Source organism: Pinus tabuliformis, chromosome X, assembly GCF_031772625.1.
Source record: "Pinus tabuliformis cultivar Carrire ecotype Pingquan chromosome X, CPIR1, whole genome shotgun sequence".
NCBI lineage: Eukaryota > Viridiplantae > Streptophyta > Pinopsida > Pinales > Pinaceae > Pinus > Pinus tabuliformis.
In genome coordinates this window covers 271,836,320-271,858,024 of record NC_142308.1, presented here as the reverse complement: position 1 = coordinate 271,858,024, position 21,705 = coordinate 271,836,320, and the positions used below count along the sequence as shown (strand labels likewise).

General features: G+C 38.8%; 1 pseudogene; it reads right to left on the bottom strand.

Annotated features, from left to right (window-relative positions):
• Window positions 1-7,280: 7,280 nt before the first annotated feature.
• LOC149139432 (helicase-like transcription factor CHR28) overlaps window positions 7,281-21,705 on the bottom strand; it is a 118,182-nt pseudogene continuing 103,757 nt past the window's right edge.

Sequence of the window (21,705 nt, the reverse complement as noted above, 5' to 3'; positions counted from 1 at the left end):
TAAGAATATCACATACATTAATGGGTTCTATCTAAGAAGTAGGATGCCATATTGTTGGTTCTCTTATGGTAGATAGAGAATTTGGGCATGTGATTTCAGTGGTGTTTTTGTATGAAGGCTGCATCAAATTCTGAAATAGCAGAGACGGTTAAGACCCTATCTTGTGGTGGTTAGTGGGTTACAAGGTCTGTGATAAATACCAACACAAATGGAGGAGGGCCTACACTGGAATTTAGGGCCAAAAAAAGTAGCTGTAGGTGTAATATTGACCAAGGTAACCGTAGTTTGAGGGTCATAAAGATCTAAAGTTCAGGTCAAGATTCAGTAAAAGAAATTCCCAGAATCTATGGATCCATATGATCTAGGTCGAGTCTCTTATGGTGGAAAGAGTTGTTTTTATTATATGGGTGGATAAGATTTGTTATAAATAAATTAGAATATAATTATAATGTCCTAGTTAGGGCGGTTTTCTAGAATGTTAGTCCATAAGGTATGCCCTTAAGACTGTGACAAATCTGCATAGAAGAAGAGGGGTAATGACCCTTAGAGTGAGGATTATCTTTACAATATAGACCATAGATCTAGAAGATGGTTTGTAGAAGTATGTGTGTAGATAGAAGATCCAAAGGAGGGTGGAACCTGAGTAGAATTTTGAACAAAATAAATGTGCCATATGAGGAATGGATTGACATGAAGAGGAGATGATTTTGGTGGATTTTCCATAGAGTTTGGACAGAGATCTGAAGCAACCTATAAAAAATTAGTCAATGGACTATTACTAGATGATTTGTGACCCTAATTCAGTCATCTATAGATTTTTAGAAGGATGATAAGAGGAGTAGTTCAATTTTTTTCATATATTGGACAAAAAATAAATTTGTACACAAGAATAGTGATTTTGAGAGGACTCGAATCATAATTAGGTGGGCCCTAGATCGGTAAAAGAATTTAATGTGGTTGGGAAAATTGATGGAAATCCTAGTACAATTGGAGGGTTGTTAGGTGATTGTAAAACAAGAGCCCTAAGTCCTATACTTATGAAGGATTACCCTTACATTTTTTGGGTCTTGGGAACCCAACTAAGTCTTGCCTTGGCTACAACAACTTGACCAAGTTATGGTTACTACAACTATATTATGCCTTGTTCACCTAAGAATTGATTATAACTCATCTTAGGCTGCTCATGTCCAATTTCAACTTATCCCACTTAACAAGTTCCAAGTTACCATGTCAAGGCTCACGTCCAACTGTGGCAATAAAACAACTAAGAAACATAGTATACATCTTGACGTGTCATACCACTTGGCATGTCTAACAATCCCTTGGCACTATGTGGCATGTGTTAGCACCCCCTGCATTCCTTGGCATGCTTTGGCTCTCCCTCACACACCCTACCACTCCCTGACATACGTTGGAACTATAGCATGACTTTGCACTACCTAGCATATAACCTTGCCACTCCCTCCTTAGCACACATGAAACTCAATGACACTCCCTATCACACACTCTTATTTTTTCATTTTGAACTAGTTCTCCCTTTTGTTTCTATGTCACTCCCTAACACTCCATGACACGCATTGACACACCCTGGCACCTGACACATCTTGGCATGCCACCTTGTCACTCTAACATTCCTTGGAACTACCTAATATACCATGTCACTCCCTCCCTAGTACACCAAGAACTCATTAACACTCCTAATCACACACTTTTATTCATTCATGTCCATGCATTTGAAACTAGTGTTCTCTTGTGTTTCTCTAGCACTCCCTAACACCCCCTAACATGCATTGGCACACCCTGGCACTTGGCACATCTTGGCATGTTTCCCTAGCCTCTAGCATGTCTTAACACTACCTAGCATACCTTTCCACTCCCTCCATAGTACACCTGGAACTCACTTACACTTCTTTTCACAAACTCTTATTCATTCATTTCCATGCATTAATTTGACCTAGTGCTCCCTTATGTTTCCTTGGAACTCCTTAACACTTCCTATCACGTGTTGGCACACCCTGGCACCTGGCACATCCTGGTCGCATGACACCCTAACACTCTAGCATGACTTAGCTCTACCTAGCATACCATGTCACTACCTCCTTAGCGCACTTGAAACTTGCTGAAACTCCTTGCCACACACTCTTCTCCTTCATTTCCACGCATTTTGACCTAGTGCTCCCTTGTGTTTCCCGGACACTCCCTAACACTCCTTAGCATGCATTAGCACATATTGGTATGCTTCCCTAGCACTCTATCATGCCTTGGAAATGCTTAGCATACCTTGTCACTCCCTTCTTAATACACCTGGAACTCACTGATACTTCATTTCCATGCTTTTGAAACTAGTGCTCCCTTGTGTTTCCCTGACACTTGGCCCTCACACTCCCTAACACGTGTTCGCAGCATACCCTAGCACTTGGCACATCTTGGAATTCCTTGGCACAACTTGGCACTCCCTACCTATCATGCCCTCATATATAGCCTTACTCTTTTTGCGATTTGGAAACCCAACCAAGTCATTGGAAAAACAATTTTGTGTGCAACCCAAAGTCTCACTTTGTCTGAAACTACTTTTTTCTAGCCCCTTATTGTAACCATAGGCTTGCCTCCTACAAGTCCCATTATGACCTTCTCTTAACACACTTTATCCTTAAGACACCTAGAATTCGTTGACACTCCTTGGATCACACTCTTATTCGTTCATTTCCATGTATTTTGACCTAGTTCAACCTTTTGATGTTCTGGCACTCCCTAAGTCTCCTACACATGCATTGACATTGTCCGACATGTGTTAGCACACATTTTCATTCCTCGACACTCCTTAGCTATCATGCATCCATAACTACCCTTACTTTTTTTGGGACTTGGGAACCCAACCAAGTCTTGCCTCGACTACAACAACTTGACCAAGTTATGATTACTGCAGCTAGACTATGTCGTGTTCACCTAAGAATTGACTATAACTCATCTTAGGCTACTCATGTCCAATTTCATCTTATCCCACTTAACAAGTTACAAGTTACCAAGTCAAGACTCATGTCCAACCGCAACCATAAAACAACTAAGCAACATATTTTATATATTGACATGCCATTGATCCAAACCCTTCAAGCAGAGGTTTCTTATCACATGATCTACTATTATGGGATCAATAATACACATTATAAATAAGAGAGGAGAGATAAATTTAGTTTCTTGCAACAATAACCAAAGTTTCATTTGTCATTTGAAAAAAGAAGTTAGTACATAAGTGAGTCTAGGACAACCCCTTAAAAATAACCATAAGGCCTTCCTCTTTTGTAGCTCCTTGACGAGAACGGTCTAATTGAAAAACACATAGTTCCTTTAAATATTTGTAGGTTGAGGAAACCACTTCAAGCGATTCAACTTCAAGATAATCCAATATTTTCAATTTTTTACAATAATAAATCCATTATGCATACTCCTCATCTAAGAGTTGTGAAGAGAGGGAGAATACTTGATTAATGGAAACCTTGTAAATGAACAACCTTGCCTACTCTTACCACTAGTTGAAGAAGTATAGGTGCCCTGAATCAAAGATGATATCTTAACACAAGTTATCGACACTTTAACATAGTTACCATGGATCTCATGGACAAAAGTTGGAGAGACTCTTTGAATATTAGGAAACATTTTCTCATAATATACGTAATCTATAAGTGGTAGGGCTTCAATTTTTTCCATTTACTAGGAATTCTCACCCAAAAAGTCAACAATTGAAGAATCAATCCTACATAAATCACACCTACCTTCTCATTTTTAAGATCTTCGTGAGCTTTCACCTATGAACCTTAAATTTAGTGCCCTTTAGCACCTAGAATTGTTGAATAGAAGGCGTTATGGTAGGAGGTAAACTCCATCCCCCTTCACCTTTGTCAAGTCCTCTAGAGACACCTGCAATCTATGCCCGTCCTTTGACTCAACATGACTTTTTTTCCACTTCCTTTACAAACCCTCCCTTTAAGGGCATCATCATAGGAAGATCTTGTGGTTGAAATATTATGGCAAAAAATTGGGGCACATCATATCTTTACATGGTTTCAAGGGAAGGGTATTGGAAAACAAGCGTCTTATCCTCTATAGCCCTTAATACCTTCTCAACGCATAAGTGGAAAAACATAGTGATAACTAGACCCAAAGATAGATCTCAACATTCAAGGCCAAACTCAAATATAAATAATCACACCATCGATTAAGCCTTGGCATTTGGTTTTGGTAAAATCAAGGACCTCCTTTCAAGATTATGACCTTGATTTTAGCATTCTCAAAAGGAAGGTTTAAAACCCACATTATAAATGGGATATTTTCATCTTAGCATTCGCAACATTTGCCCAGGACAAATCTATCTAATGGAATAGTTTGAATATGTTAGGTCTTGGAATTCTAGAGTACCCAATCAATGCTTTTGAGAGGTAAACTCCCTATCTCCAACTAAAATTTAGTTCTATTGAAGAAGAAACTTGAAGAATTGATAATAGGAGACATTTTTCCTTTGTTTTGATTGATTTACAACAAACTTCAATGTCTCTCGTTTCTTATCTCCCTCTTCCATTCCCAAACGAAAAATCATTAATCTTATATCATAAAAACTCTATATAGATAATCATTGGAATCATTTTCATCAAATCATGGGGTACCTTTACACCTCAACCCATGCAAGTGGACCAAATTCCATGGTACAACCCATCACACTCTAATATGGTTCTAACTGTCTCCTCAAAACTAGGGCATAAGACACCTTACAATGCAAAACAGTGAAGCCATCTAAAACTTATGGGATTTTTGCCTTCATGGAACACATTCTAGCTAGTGCTCATCAAACATAATGCACTAACACAACTAACACACAACAAAAGTACAATATACTCATAAGATGTGGCCCAGAACCAAGGCGCTTAGACTACACATCCATAAAATGCACCTTCAACATTGGATGTCCAAAAATAGTAATATCCTAACCCAATATGGCCTATTTTTTAGATTTTTGTACTTCACTCCTTATCAAATTCTTACACCTCCTTAGCAATCCAAGAGAAAGCTACTCTAATGGTCACCTTCCAAGTTCCAACACCTTTTGCAACACGAAAAACTACCTATATATGTTGCAACAACCTTGTCAACTTCTTTAGTGTGTTGCACATATACTTCAAATTTCTTATTCACCTTGCAAAGTGGTAGTGCAAGGAGAGGGTATTAGCTTAAATCAAGGAATGTTCACTTAGTACCACTTCCAAGTTTCCTTCCCGCAACTTGTCAAATGTCTTAAGTTAGCTTCACAACTTCTCATGGTGCATAACTTGCTTGTCTACACCTCTAAGTGTGACCACAATCCCGCAACCCCTATAACTATTCCACTTATTCAACCCTTGTTAGAGAATTTTGGACGTGCAACCATGCCTCAAGTAGAACATAACACTAGCATCCCAAATGTGCGTGCTTGTTCCATCTTTTAATGCCTCACTGAAACCACATTATCACACTGCTTAAAATGAAATGTTTACATCTTAAGGAAAAACACCTACTTTTCTTATGACAACCTAAACTATGTGAGTGACTTTGAGAGTACTCCATTTTCTTAAGATAAAAATGTAGGGTCTTACAAACCCTTTCACACAACAATTTGAATATATTTAACTTGTTTTTAATTATTAAATCCTTACTATAGACTCTCTTTTGTTGGCACCCACCTAATAGGCAAGAACACTTAAATATTTTCAATACAACCAATGTGTTTCCTTCTAATAACATTCAAATTCCAAAAATACAATATGTCTATCTCCATAAACTTTAACAACAAAATAACATTCAAATTCCAAAAATATAATATATCTACCTCCATAAACTTTAACAACATAATTATTACATAAAAATGCTAATCCTAAAATTAGATTCCAAAAATATAATATATCTACCCCCATAAACTTTAACGACAAAATTATTACATAAAAATTGTAATCTTAAAATTAGATTAAAATTATGATGATAAATACACCAAATATACCATAAATTCTTTCAAACTCCACCAAAAACATGCATGAGGGCTCTAGTTTCTCAAATGAAACTAAAAACTTAGTATGAAACTAAAAATAAAATAATGTATTTAAGTGAATATTTATTATTATTCAGGTAGGAAAAATTTGGCATATTTTAAAAAATTAAGCACTAATTTTTCTTTACAAAACCCCTCCCAACCACATCCTTGTTTACATTCTAGAACGGGTAGTGTTTCACTTTTCATAGGTGGGAGTGAAAACGAGATTTTAGAGACTTGTGAATGGGGGTTTTAAAAGTAGAAAACCTAGTATTGAACCCCCATCTGATCTTCAGTCCATTGATGGTGACAAGGTATGTTTCATTTTTAACTTCACTGCATTTTCCCTCAATTTCAGTCTTCTAAACATAGACGAGTATGCATAGCTCGGGTCTCTAGTTCAATATCCATTGTTTTTTTGCATCACACTTGTATGTTTAGGATTTAATATCTTTGTTGCATTTTGTTACTGTTTGTAGGCATAGCATTGGAATTTGATGAGTTTGAGAGGCCACTTATCATAATAAAGGATTAAGAGAAGAAAACCCAAATGAAAGACTCAGATGCTCATAAGGCCAACATTGTGGTTGCTAGAGACATCACGAGAATCCTCTCCACCTTACTCGACTCCAAGGGAATAGGAAAGATGCTCCATAACCCGATAATGATGTCACCATTAGTAAGCTCTTGTTCCATTTAATTGTTATATATTTTTGGATCGGTGAAACACATTAAATTATGAAAATAAGTAGACTTTACTTCAAAAATGTATGATTTATAAGTAGAAATTACTTCAAAAAATTATGTAGATATTTTGCAAGGAGTGAAATAACCAAATATTCTATGATATTCTCACTCTTTCTCACACAGTACGAGACCTGCAAGGCACACAGAGTTCGTATAGAAAAAAGAAAAAAGAAAAAAGAGAAAATAAAAAATTAATTTTGATAGTTAAAGGCCATTGTAAGATATTGTTATAGTCCATGATGTTATTTCGAAGTACTTATGTGGGAAGTTGTCTAATGGACGAAGAATTTTTTTTATCATTACAACAAGTCTTGTGTTAAGCACCTTCGAGCAACCTTTGAGAGGAGAAATGCAATGGAAATTCACTTTCATGTATAACTTGTTCCCATGAAATCCCAAAACTATCTCAAAACTTGTAGCTTTGCTTATTTTTTTGTAACTCCTCAGTCACGTTTCCTTTCTTAAACTAAGACCAATTTTCTCAAACCATAAATAGATATATCAAATCCTCCTCTGTAAGGCATATTTGACGACCACCAACTCCATCCTCCCTAAATGCTAATGCGAGCATTTCTCGCTTCCATTACTTGAGTGCTAAAATACAATCTTCCACAGTATATTTAACTGTAAATCAGGAAACCATTACATGACACATTTGTACAATTCAATGCGATTTATCAATAGGTTGGGCCTTAGTTGTTGGATTCCACCAAAGATCAAGTAGGACAACATAAAATGCAGCAACCATGTTGAGACCAAGACTTGCAACTTTCAGGGACATTGTCATAACAATTACCTTAGGGAGTGTCTTGAAATCATTCACAACTTTATCCTGTGCTATTACAAACATAGTTCCATCCAAACTTCTATGTTGTATGCACAATTTTTTAATTGGAACCTCAAGAAAATATAGCATACTCGACAATAGGGAGAAAACTATGCTTTCTATGTTGTCTATATATCTATTGTTTTAGACTTGTATTTGCATGTTGATTACTATTACAACTATCAGGCATTCCAGCGTAATCTTCATTGATATTATTGACATAACTGTTGCTAGAGGCACTTGTACATAATTTCGGGAGGGCTTGGAGAGTTTCTATCGCAACTTTGATCTTTGAAGAATGAAAATTTGGATTTTCAAGTTTCAAATCCATTTCACTGACTCCTAAACTTACAGAGATCTCATCATTGACAGTATCATCAGAAGTCCAATGCTTTAAGGCAGTTAGAAAAAACATGAAATCTTTCTTCAGATGCCTTTTGTAGCCTTGAGTACGGAAAATGCTATTGTCTGACTGAGTAAGGTGATCTAATATGCACTGATTGCAAAATAGATGACCACAGATGGTGAAAATGGCTTCTTCAGGGGCATCATTATAGAGGCCACAAAGAGCCAATGAACCTTCCAAATGATTTATCAAATCAATTTGTTTTTCCCTGGGTAGCTTCCTTACTGCTTCTACAGAAGATCTCCAAGTAGAAATGGATAAGTAACTTTTAACAAGAAGAGGATGATCACATGCTTGACGAAGACGTAACAACATCAATAATATATTCACATAGTTATTTTTCATAGTTCCTGCAGCAACATAGACCTTGAATTGAGCTTGTGAATGAGCTTCAAGCAAGTGATAAAAGTCACGTTCTTCCGAAGAGAATTCAACCCTATGCAAGGTAATTGTTTTAGGAGGTAATGTAATAATAGGTGTCCCATCAATGGTAGTACCTTTTGTACACCGAAGCATTACTATTTTAAGGACAACATAGAGCTTCTGGTATCTTGAAATTGGATTTCTGGAAAACAGTAACATTATTTTGGAAGTGAAAGAATTATAAACAAAATATGGATCATATTTAAGAAACCTAAAGTAGGTGAAAATATCATCAATATAATTTTGGATTGGTGTCCCATAGAGACACTGCTTTCGTTTAGCTCGTAAACCCCAACCCCAACATGCTCTAGCAACTTGGATCCTATGATTCTTAATACTATGAGCTTCATATAGAACCACCCTAAACCAACCCACTCTTGCAAGAGGGTGAGGAATAGGTTCACTTGAGGAGTATTTTTCCCCCTTTCTACTCTTTGTCTTCTTAACAGTCTTTGACATCTTATTTTTCTTTTTAAGAATAAAAGAGTCAATTAGACCATAATCATCAAGATTTATTTCAACTTCTTCATAATTGTCTCCAAGATCCTATTTTGGAACCTCAATACTTACGATGGAATAAGTAGTCAAAACAATTTCATGCTTTGCCAGCTTATCAGGGTCCTTTGTCCTATTGCTTCCATGATAGACATGGAGAAACAAATTGGCTTTTGTGGTAACCTTGTCACAGATTTCCTGTGCCCATTGCTTAAGAACACTTGTTGGACACACAACCAAAGTACTGGTAGATGGTCGACCTTTCTTCATAGAAAATGTGTTTTCTTTCCACTTAATGTATTCCTCCAAAGCAATATCATTTGCACCATTATTTTATGTATTTCTTTGCAAACATGTTGATACTACATCATCTTCATCTAGATTTACAACAGATGTTTCAACCTTTACTTGATTTGAATCTTCCTGAAGAGATCTGTTAGGAGGCCTCTCCTTCAAAATTAAAGCAATCACTGAGATAGTCTTCCCAAGCCCCTGATCATCTGCAAGAATACCACCAGCACAGTGTATGTTGGTTGTCCCTTGTAGAACCATCCAAGCCAATGAAATCCTATGGTACTTTCGAAAAGGTACTAACAAAATACCATCGTGATGAGTAGCTTCTACTGATGCTAGATCTTGGTACTGCGATACTTATTTGAATGTCACTGCTTCATCATCGTTTGGCCAACATGGCACATGTGGACCAACTACATTTAAGTATCTTGCACAACCTATAATAGAATGCAAGTGCCTTCCTTTATTGTAGTAATCAGGGTTGTCTTTTGTATATAAATCACTATTCTAGTATGTAATATCATTCAGGTTAGATTTCTCAATCACTTCCTCATCAAGATTTATTGAACCAGATTTCTAGGTAAAATGAAAACTCCCACCTCTCCACTCCTTGATTTGTGGTTTCTGTTCAAATTGCACTGTTCCACTCCTCCTTGATTTTTGAATTGTGCTCAATACTCCCACACATCCACTCCTCCCTGGCTTTTGGATTCTATTCAAAACTTTGACCCATCCATTCCTCAATGACTTGTGGTTTCTGCTCAATGTAACCAGTGAAATATTCATATACCATCGACCCTTTTTCTTTTACCAACCAGTGAAATCTTCTTTTTTGGTCTCATACCAAGGAAAAAATTAGGATAAATATAAATAATTGAGCCAATTTTAGCTTCAACTGAACTAATGCTACCATCGACTTAGCATTAATTCTGAAACTTTTTATGTTAAGAAAGTGTTGAAAATAGCAACAAGAAATGCTAAATATAGAAGTGCTAAAAATAGAATTGCTATAAATAGCATTTCGAGATACATTCCAATTTTAGTTAGTCCCTGAACTAAAATTGAGAATTAAAATTCGAATTTGATCTTAGCAGTTATTTGAAAAATAATTAATTAATTCATATTGAGTTAATTAGTTGGAGAAAATCAAACATGAAGTCTATGTGAAGACATGCAATAGTTTTCCATATGATTGAGGAAGTTATCCCTTAATTAAAGTGATCAGGATGAGTTGTACTTTGAGTTGTAATTAGTTAGCTCAGTTAACTGAGTTAAGTCCAGTTAGATTAGTTCCAACAATTTGTGGAACTGATTGTGAGTTCAGTTAGTTAATGCATGCATGCATGTAACCATTGCACTTCAGATAACTAAATATTCTCTCATAAATAACTCATGCATGTCAGTTTAGACAGAGACCTAGTTGAGATCAGAAGATGGGACAGTGTACTATCAGTTGCAGGAATATTCCATTGAGGATATCTCTTGCATGCAGAAGGAATTCATTCCTTGGGGATTGCGCAGTTACTTCTGAGTTTTGTAAGTTATGTGAGAGGTGAATTCACACAGGTGGTAGTCGGAGGACCCAGGAGAAACCGCGCAAGGAAATAGGAGGCTTGGAGGACTGAAGGAGGGCATATGTTGTGTCTATTATGTCTATGAGCAGTATTGAGGGATTGTACTGAGAGATTGATAGCTTGTGAGTTAAAGCTTTGTGTAATCCAGAGATATTTCCACTTGTATGATAATACAGATAGCGAGGTTTTTAGCTGAGGCTTTCCCCAGAGTATTCTTCTATGTTCATGTGTGATTGATTTCTCATTCTCTGTTATATGTGTTCTATTTGATCTTGCTCAAAATCGATTAAGCTTCCGCAAGTTTGTTTGTAGAAGTGGATCAAGTATTTTGCTTTAGTATATTGCATTATCAGGTGATCTACAGTGGAAATTTCTACAGAAACCACTTTCCATAATATAGTATACTCCTTTGTAAAAATGTAAACACCTATGGCATGTATAAACACATGTTCAACATATGTGTCAACACTTTTGCATGGTCTAATATGTTATCGGTTAGATGTTAGCCTATCTTTTGTTCTACACATTGTTCTTTAAGCTTTCACCTCCTCAGATCTTTCCTTTGTTTCATTTAGTTTAGAGAAGGTGCACAGATATGGCACTGTTGTCCTTAGTGCGTGGGCTTTCTTGTCTCAACATCAAAGAACTTCAATGTTGATTTCATGGACTTTATTTATGCTAAGAAATCACACCAACATCCACAATCAAAGAGTTATTCTGGTCATGGCCATGGATTTCCTCAAGCCTTCCAAGGGTTTTCATGTAATGAACATGTTTCAGAGCATCACCTGTTCCAAAAACCAATTGGTAAGGAGGATTTAGAACTCTACTTGTCATATTATTTCATATTTTATTTCAAATTTAAAACCAAAAACATCATTTGTTTCCTTGTAAAACTGTAATTTGCTAGAGTTACAAAATTGTAATATTCTTTAACTATGTTCCTCCATAAAGGGAATCAATGGGATTACTTCTAGCTAGTTATTACAATGGGATTAATTCTAGGTAGTTATTACAATGGGATTACTTCTAGGTAGTTATTACAATGGGATTGCTTCTAAGTAGTTATTACATTTACCTGGCTAGTATTGGCTAAGTCATTAAAGTGAATGCACCTCTTATTACAAGCTTTCATTAGGTTGTGACAAGCAACATCTGCAAGCCTCTTCCTTAACATGCTAAGGAATATATCTATCTTCGGCACCTGTGGTGCATTACCTTGGGTATTTTGCTACACCTCATCCCTCAGTCTACATTTTGTGATTTTAAGTCCTAGTTACATGGAAAGCAAGGTTTACCATGAAAGGAAGAACATAAATAATGCTCATTATGGCACCTTGTGCCTCCACATATCACCTAATGCAACTAGATTCAGACCCAGAATGACTGAAATAGTGCATAGGATACACCTACTGAAATCTAAATTCTTTGCACAGAGAACACTCAAGGGTATTTATTCCCAAATATTTAATCAACAAGTTTCTCTAAAATAGTACCAATGTGTCTCATTTTAAGTCAAATTACTCAAAATTACGAGAGTTTATATGAACCAACCAACAACAACGTTTTTTTTTTAGGCGTTCACCTGTCAACAACACAAATGTGTATACATGTATGCTTATTCATTTATTTACAGTACAGCTATTACCTTGATCAGACAGTTAAACATCTGATGTGTCCTTTCCACTTATAAAGCTCCACATATATAGCTCAACATTGTATCAATAAAAGTTCTAATTCCAAATATTTGATGAAAAACAGAAAACTTTTCAATTTAGTAGTCTTTTGTTCTATAGATCCCTGAAATTGGTTTCTGGTGGGTTTGGAGCGCATTTATGTAAACCAGAAACCACCATAGAAATGTTTATAGGATGTTGTGTATCTTTTACATTAAAAAAATATATTTTAAAAATGTCCCAAAAATTTCCCACTAACCCTAACATATTGTTGACGGTGTTGGACCCTCCAACATTCAGGGGATCACCCCGGTATAAAGTCCCAACTAGACATCACACCGTTTGGTGTGGGAGTCCCATCCGGTATGACAACCCAACTGCCATTATCTTAATGATTTTCCTCAACTCTTACTTGTCATCATAGGAGAGTGGTCAACTTTGTCTTCGAGAAGTGAGGTTTGCATGCCTGGTGATTTCTAGTGTCACTTGTGTCAATGGTTCTTTCACTATAGACGAAGAGGGTGAGAGTGAGTCCCAAGTTGGTTGGGAGGAAGCCCCAAATCTGTTAGGAACACACAACACAATAGGACATGCACAGCTTCTGGAAGAATAGTCCACATGGATGCGGTAGTCACAACACACAAGGATAACATGTACAACACTCAGTGGATGAGTTCACATGAGTGCAATGGTTGTTATAGCAAGTTTTATGTGAAAGGTCTGTCTGATGTCTAGGGAGGTAGCCACCACGGGCAGGACAACGTTAACAACATATACAACACATTTTCATTAATAGATATGTATTACAACAAGTGAATGAGTTCAAGTGTTAAACACGGGTTAAAGAAACATGCATTACAAGTGTTCAAGATTAGTCTTACAACAGTTATAATACATGTGTGAAAACGTGCTGGCCTATTAGCAGGCTTTTGAATTAAGTGAAAGTTCCAAGACACATTGTTACACCATACATCACTAACCCCATGGGTGGGGCATTGGAGCCACTACTTACTCCTCAAAGAAAATATTATGGACTCTCAAGGCTATGTGGGAGGAGCTGAGGTGAAAAAAGTCCCTTGCATGTACAAATGAGGGGGTATTTATAGCCAAGGGTGAAACTGACCCTTGTGGTTGTTCAACTACCCTCATGACTGTTTGACTTCCATGACTTTTCGACTTTACATGACTCTTCATACAATAAGTGGGTCTCTTGGACTTCCACGTTACATTAAATTGATTGACAGTATGGCCCACAATAGATATGTGGACAACATGACTCAACATGACAGTGCTGGTACATTTGTGCTCCCACTGGTGTGCATGTTGAGCTGCAGTGTTGCTGGGTGATGGATGTCCTCATGGAGTGTCCCAGCTTCACCTGTCCATTGAATAGTGCACAAAGTCTTCAATGGTCATTGGTTCACTTGATGTTGCTTATACACATTGCTCCTTGCTTGTATGTTGGTAAGATCGACATGTTCATTAATTCGCGAAAGGTGCATGTTCGTCCATTCATTCGTCCATGAGTACGTCTTGCATGTTTGCTCTTCCGTCCGTCCGTGAACATATCTTTGCATGATCATCCGTTCATGAGCATATCTCTTTGCATGCATTGTCTGTTCGTCTGTTGGTGAACCTATCCTTCTGCATGTGCTCCCTTTGTTCATCCCATCCATCGTCGCGCCATGTTCATTTGTGTACCTGTACCTATAGTCACTCATGACAAGACGACATCAAATCCAAAAACCTCCTAGTCTACCATGATGCATGATCATTTCGGATGCAGGTGACCGGGAGAGGTAACAAGGTTGCGAGGCAGGATGGAGGCTTTGGGCACTGCTGATGAAAACTACACAAGAGTCACTAGGTGATGAAGATGGGAAATCCAGATCGACAGTGACTGTCCACGGGGTCTGGCTCAACTGGAGGAAAAAAACTATGCAATTTTTGGGAGGAACAGTGTGGGCTACAGGAAGGCTGGGCAGGAAAAATCTCCACAATTTCCAGAACAAGCGAGCAGTGGGAGCTTGGAAGCTAAAACTGCACAATTCCTGGAGGGAACTGGCAGTCAGTTGCTGGGTCACTGGTAGAAAAACTATGCAATTCCTAAGGGGAACTAGTAGTCAGCTACTGGAGCTTGGCAGAAAAAACTACGCAATTACTGGAGGGAATTGGCAGTCAACTGACAGGAGTTGCTGGTGGGAAAAACTGCGTTGATGCTGGGAGGCTGGCTTGCTGATCACCTCTGTGCATTTTCTGAGCTAAGTGGACTACTGGGTAGCAGAGGACTTGCTCATGAAAATTACGCAATTTTCTGGGTGAGTAGCTGATAGACTGTTGGGAGGTCTGGTTGGAAAAACTGCGCAATTTTCTAAGGGAGACAGGGATGGGCACTGGGTTTCTGTCAGGCCCGTCTACACAATTTTCTCAGTCAGCGGAGTGGGCAAGGTTTGTAGCCTCTGCGTAATTTTTGAGGGGACCCAGTCCCGCGATGGTTGTTGGGTCAAACTCTTTGGTTGACCAGCATGAAGGCTGATTGGTTTTCTTGCAGATAGTGCAACTTGGGATGGCTTGCTTAGTTCTTCTACGTTGTTCTAGGTGATAGTCAGTCGACTCGATGGTGTGGTGATGGTCCAACTATCAGATGGGAATCTGGTCGTTAGAACTTCAACAAAGTGACTAAGTGTGTGAACGAGCGAAAGATGCATATGTGATCTTGAAAACACACACTTACATGACTTGACGATGAGACGACTCAAGCCATCCAGACATACATGCTCAACATGACTGACCAATGATGTAAGCGACAAGTGAAACATTTGTGATTGATCATTAGTTGACCGTGATGATGCTTGCACGGTAGTGAATGTGACTCTGTGTGTGAGTGCGACAGATGTGTTCATTGCGAACACAACATGTACACATGAAGCAAAGACTTTGAGTATAACTAGAAATGGTCGCAAGCATGACTTTGACATCAACATGCAAAAACTTGGGTGAAATGATCAAGCAAGGTGGGGCAAAGGCTCACACGAGCTCACGGAGTGAAATAAAGTGTGTGCAGTCATCAAATGAAACTCTCAAGTGAGGCTCCGAAATTGGGTGCAGGCCAAAATTTTGGAGGGTGGTTGTAGCCGCTACAACACTTGGCAACGTAATGGTAGAACTCCAACTTCTTTGTTTTGCTTCATTGATAGGACATGGCCTTGGTCTATTGGGGAGTATTGAATCACTGTGTAGGTTACTTTGGCTTCCCCACTTATCCCATGCACATACATGGTTCACATTTTTCCAACTCAGTCAAACACAATCAAAAGTTTAGCTTGATCACACTGTTTCGAATTTGGGAAGGGTAGTTTAGCTCACGGTTGAAGATTTTCAAAGTATAAGTTTTCATCTCTAGTGTTGCTCCACTGCCAGCAGGCCTGGACGGTACCCCAATGGAGTCATGCAGGAACACATGCATTTCTTCACTGCCAACGAGCCTGGTCAGTTCCCCGGTGGAGTTTCATGCTTCACCTCTCTATGCAGGAAGCCTTTCTCTTCTTCAACCTTTGTATTTTTTCAAGAGGACTATGCATAGGAACTTATTTATTTTTGGGGCAGAAGAGGGATCCTGACTTATTGAGAGCAGAAGAGCTTGTTCCTTTAGATAAGCATGTAAGATCTCTAACATAGGTTTGCTCGTTTAGATGTTCCCCTTCTTCATTTCTACTAGTTGGATGAGCTTGAACACACTGAGTAGAAGGCTGAGTGTAGGCATGGGGCTTCCCAGTGTGGACACAAGTTCATGGTTGGACCAAAACTTCCCTTGCACACGGCTCATATTTTCCATCAAGACTTCATCAGCCGAAGGTTATAAACAAGAACAGAGAAGACGAGCACAAGACTGGCCAAGTGCTACAGTGTCACAAGTCTCTTCAAATCTCAACCACGTACTCTATTCAAAAGCTAGAACGTAGTAGTTGGCAACACTTATTTCTGGAAACAAAAATAGTAAAGTATTAATAAAACCAAAAAAACTGAAACAAAAATAGTAAGCAAAGAAAACAAAGTGAAAACAACAACAAGTGAATAAAGCAACCATGTCAGCAAGCAAACAAACATGCCAACCAGAAAGAAAAGACAAGCGAAAAAGAAAACACTACTCCTACTCGTACGTTAAATGGTTGGGGTTACATGAAATGAAATTTCCAGTGAAGCCACCGTAGGTGTACCTTACCTGTAGTCACAAAGATACGAGTGATTAAAATAGATAAAAAATAGTGTGCAACAGAAAATGAAAAAACTTGAAAAAATTGCACAAGAGAGAGAAGGTATCGCCTGTTGGTGGAAGAATGCGTCACAACCACCCAACATACTCACTTAGCTCTTTGGTGACTACCATTTTTCAACAAACCTCAGAGACCTGTTGTGAGTATGTGTTTTTCTGCACCAAATTTCTTAGCGAGTGCGAGGAAGGATTGAAGCTTGTTACCTGCAACACGACTCACCAATTAAGATTGTTCCAGCCATTCAATGATTGGATCATAAAATTCGTGATGGTTGTTTTGAAATATTTGTGATCTTTGAGAGGATGGATTCCTGATTCGAGAGAGGGGATCACTATAAGAATCTGATACGGATAGATAGATCTTGTCATTCTCATCATTCATGCCAAGACAATGAGGCCTGCCATAGCCATCAGCGTAGGCCGAGATGCCTCACTTGCTTGACAAAAATATAAGAATAAATATGTTACATAGTGAAAATCATAGTGTGCGAGGCAACTATCATTGGATGTAATGTTGGGAAAATGATCAATTGCCTGACAACCACCCAAGGTAGAAGAAAAATCAGACTAGTTGATCGATATGGCAGATTCCTAGTTTGACACGAACAAAGAAAATTTTTGAAAAATTGTGCGAACGTTTTGAATGAGGGAACCAAGTTTGCTATTTGCTAGACATGATAGAACACCCGCTTGAAAATGGTGAAAAACTACGCATGAATCATGGTAATCACATAAAAGTAGAAAGGATGCCAACATTGTGAATGTGTGAAACCAGTTCGGGTGTGGTGAAATGAGAGTAACTTTATTCACGTGTTAGGTTGTGCGCTCGTCATCACACGGGGAGATTGCTAGAGTGATGAGCAAGCAAATTTGATGTGTGAAATATGCAAAAAGACCAACGAGCTGATTACAAGAGAGAACATCCGATAAGTATGATTACAGTAAAGATTATCTTTGAGATGATCAACTTCGTTGTCCCATGATTGAATGAGGGACGGACACTCCCAACCCAAATTAGATGTAAGAGAGGTGCATGAAGATGGACATGCTATAATGGACTTGTGGATTCGATCATTAGCAAAAATCTGAAATTTTGAAATATCACACCCATAATAGTAAATATTCTTTACACGGGGATCCATGTCGAGTGAAACCATGCAGATATATGGATTGTGCATGAGAAACGAGATCTGATTTGGTTTGGTGGGCTTACCAGAGTCGCGAGGTCCTGACATAACCATCAACAAATATTGAAGTGCCTCGACTCCCTGACACGTCCCAGAACTTTCCAAAATTGAAAATTTTCATTTTGAGATGTGAACCAAATCATGCATGGCTTAAGGATGGTTGTTGTTACTGATTTCAAAACTTCTCTCAGGATGACAGCCATCTTTGTCACAGGCTTCATCAAAATTTTCAGCAAGCTGACTTGAAGAGTTGTCTTCATGTAACACACAAGATGATGATGAGTGGGAAGAGTCTTGTGTGTTGAGACTATTTTCATTGTGGGAAACCTCATTGCCTTGTGTCGATTGAGGAGATAACTCATGGGATGAAGAAGCAAGAGAACGTGGAATATCTCTGATGCATGTTGATGCACTGTGAATGATAGGACACATGGGAAAGTGAGGTGTAGAGGAAGCTTCGATATGGATGTCTACTTTGATTGGTGCGCATTCCAAATCTGAGTTAGAGTGTAGATGAGATGACAATAGATCATATGATGTGCTTGGGCGTTTATCACAACATACAGAAACGTGGGAGTGATGACAACCCAAGAATGGAGGTTGATCAAAAGAATTGGTTGTACATGATGTTTCACCAATATTCACAGACCGAGAATCGATCAAGAATGGAGGCTCAATGTTTAGAGAGGAATTGATTATGTCTTCACCATCTTGGTCCTTCATTTGTATGATGAGACTACCTTGCACATCACTCCAACTTGAACCAGAAACTCGAGAATCAAGAGAGTGCGCGCAGCTAGCTTATGAAGCAGATTTCTCAAGTGAGTCATGGTGCAAGGAGTCATGGCTTGTAGATGATGGAGGATGGTAGAGATGTAGATTAGACTCAAGACTTGGGTTATGAATGAAGATGTCCTCTTGCGGAATGGAGGGATGAGATTTTTTCCATATGCTTTCTAAACCATTATGGAATTTCCTCTATTGGGGCGGGAGATAGCTGAGAAGATGGGTTGGAAACATGCTGCACACATTTCTCAGATTTGCAACCACTGCGAAGGGGTACCCACTGTGCAAATTTCTTAGATTTGTGGTTTCCGCGAGGGGGTACCCACTATGCAAATTTCTTAGATTTGTGGTTTCCGTGAGGGGGCACCCTCTTTAAGACATGAGGTTTCTCGTGATTTGCAAGAGTCGAGGAAGAAGGAAAATTAGGAGGTTCACCTTTTTGGGAGACATGAACCAAGCGTTTCAACTCTTGGCTCATGAAGTCAAGGTCCACAAACCATTCAGGAATTCTATGACATAGGTGAAGGAAACAGGTAACAAAGTCCTCAACTGATTCACCAGGCTTCATTCTTAAGTGACAGATTCTTTCATAGACATCTTGGTGGTCACACTCATCGAAGGCTTGATGGAGCTCCTTGAGAAAAGTGAGAAGGGAATGGATGGGAGCAGGTGGTAGGGTATGAAACCACAGATTAACACGACCTTCAAGGGTGAGGAATAAGAGTACACAAACAAGCTCATCACTATCAATTTCATAAGATTCACAGAAATAAAGAAAATCATAAATGTGCTCAGTTACATATGTTCTGTCCTCACCGTCAAACTTTAACAAGGACAAGTGATCGAGAATCTCATCAAGGATTCATAATTGATTGAGGGAGAAATGAGTGAAACACTCCGGGAGCACGAATTGTGTATTATTCATTGGGTAAGAGATTCAACCCAGATGTACGGGCTCAGCTTGTCATCTGGCCCTCCTTCTAGTGCAAGAAATTTTGACGATGCTGGACTCGCCAACATTCAAGGGATCAACCCAGTATGATGTCATAACTAGACCTCACGCCATTTGGTGTGGGATTCCCATCTGGAATGATAGCCCGGTTGCCATTATCTTAAATATTTGCCTCAACTTTTGCTTTTCAGCATAGGAGAGTGGTCAGATTTGTCTTTGAGAAGTGAGGTTTGTGTGCCTGGTGATTACTAGTGTCACTTATGTCAATGATTCTTTCACTGTAGAAGGAGAGGGCGGGAGTGAGTCCCAATTTGGTTGGGAGGAAGGCCCAAATATGTTAGGAACACACAACATAACAGGACATGTACAACTTCTGGAAGAATAGTCCACACGGATGCGACAGTCACAACACACAAGGAAGGATAACACGTACAACACTCATCGGATGAGTCGCGTGAGTGCAACAATTTTTATAGCAAGTTTTATGTGAAAGGCATGTCTAATGTCTAGCAAGGTAGCCGCCACGGGAAGGACAATGTTAACATCATATACAACACATTTTCATTAATAGATATGTATTACAACAAGTGAATGAGTTCAAGTGTTAAACACAGGTTAAAGCAACATGCACTACAAGTGTTCAAGATTAGTCTTACAATGGTTTCAATAAATGCATGAAAATGTGTTGGCTTGTTAGCAGGATTCTGAATTAAGAGAAAGTTCCAAGACACATTGTTACACCATACATCACTAACCCCATGGGTGGGGCATTGGAGCCACTACTTACTCCTCAAAGAAAATATTATAGACTCTCAAGGCTATGTGGGAGGAGCTGAGGTGAAAAAAATCCCTTGCATGTACAAATTAGGGGGTATTTATAGCCAAGGTTGAAGTTGACCCTTGTGGTTGTTCAACTACCCTCATGACTATTTGAATTCCATGACTTTTCGACTTTACATGACTCTTCATACAATAAGTGGGTCTCTTGGACTTCCACGTTACATTACATTGACTGATAGTATGGCCCACATTAGGGATGTGGATGACATGAGTCATGACAATGCTGGTACATTCGTGTTGTTGTTGGTGTGCATATCGAGCTGCAATGTTGTTGGGTGACGGATGTCCTCATGGGGTGTCCCAGCTTCACCTCCGTATGGAAAAGTGTGTGGAGTCTTTGATGGTCATTGGTTCACTTGATGTTTCTTATACACATTTCTCCTTGCTTGTATGTTGGTAAGCTCGACAGGTTCATCCATTCGCGAAAGGTGCATGTTCATCTATCCATCCATCCTTAAGTACATCTTGCATGTTTTCTCATCCATTTGTTTGCAAACATATCTTTGCATGATGATATGTTCACGATCATATCTCTTTGCATGCATCGTCTATTCATCTATTAGTGAACTTGCCCTTTTGCATGTGCTCCTTTCATTCATCCCATCCATCATTGCACCTTGTTCATTTGTGTACATGTACCTGTAGTCACTCATGATGAAACGACATCAAATCCAAAAATGTCCTAGTCTACCATGATCCATGATCATTTCGGATGTAGGTGACCGGGAGAGGTAACAAGGTTGCAAGGCAGGATGGAGGCTCTGGGCACTGCTGATGAAAACTATGCAAGAGTCACTTGGTGATTAAGATGGGAAATCTGGATCGATAGTGACTGTCTGCGGGGTTTGTCTCAACTGGAGGATGAAACTGCGCATTTTTTGGGAGCAATAGTCTGGGCTTCATGAAGGATGGGCAGGCAAAATCTGCGCAATTTCTCGAATGAGTGGGCAGTGGGAGCTTGGAAACCAAAACTACGCACTTCCTGGAGGGAGCTGGCAGAAAAAAATATGTAATTCCTAGAGGGAACTGGGATTCATCTACTTGGTCATTGGCAGAAAAAACTGCACAATTCCCAAGGGGAACTAGCAACCAGTTGTTGGAGCTTGGTAGTAAAAACTGCACAATTTTTGGAGGGAACTGGTAGTCAGTTGCCAAGAGCTGTTGGAGGGAAAAA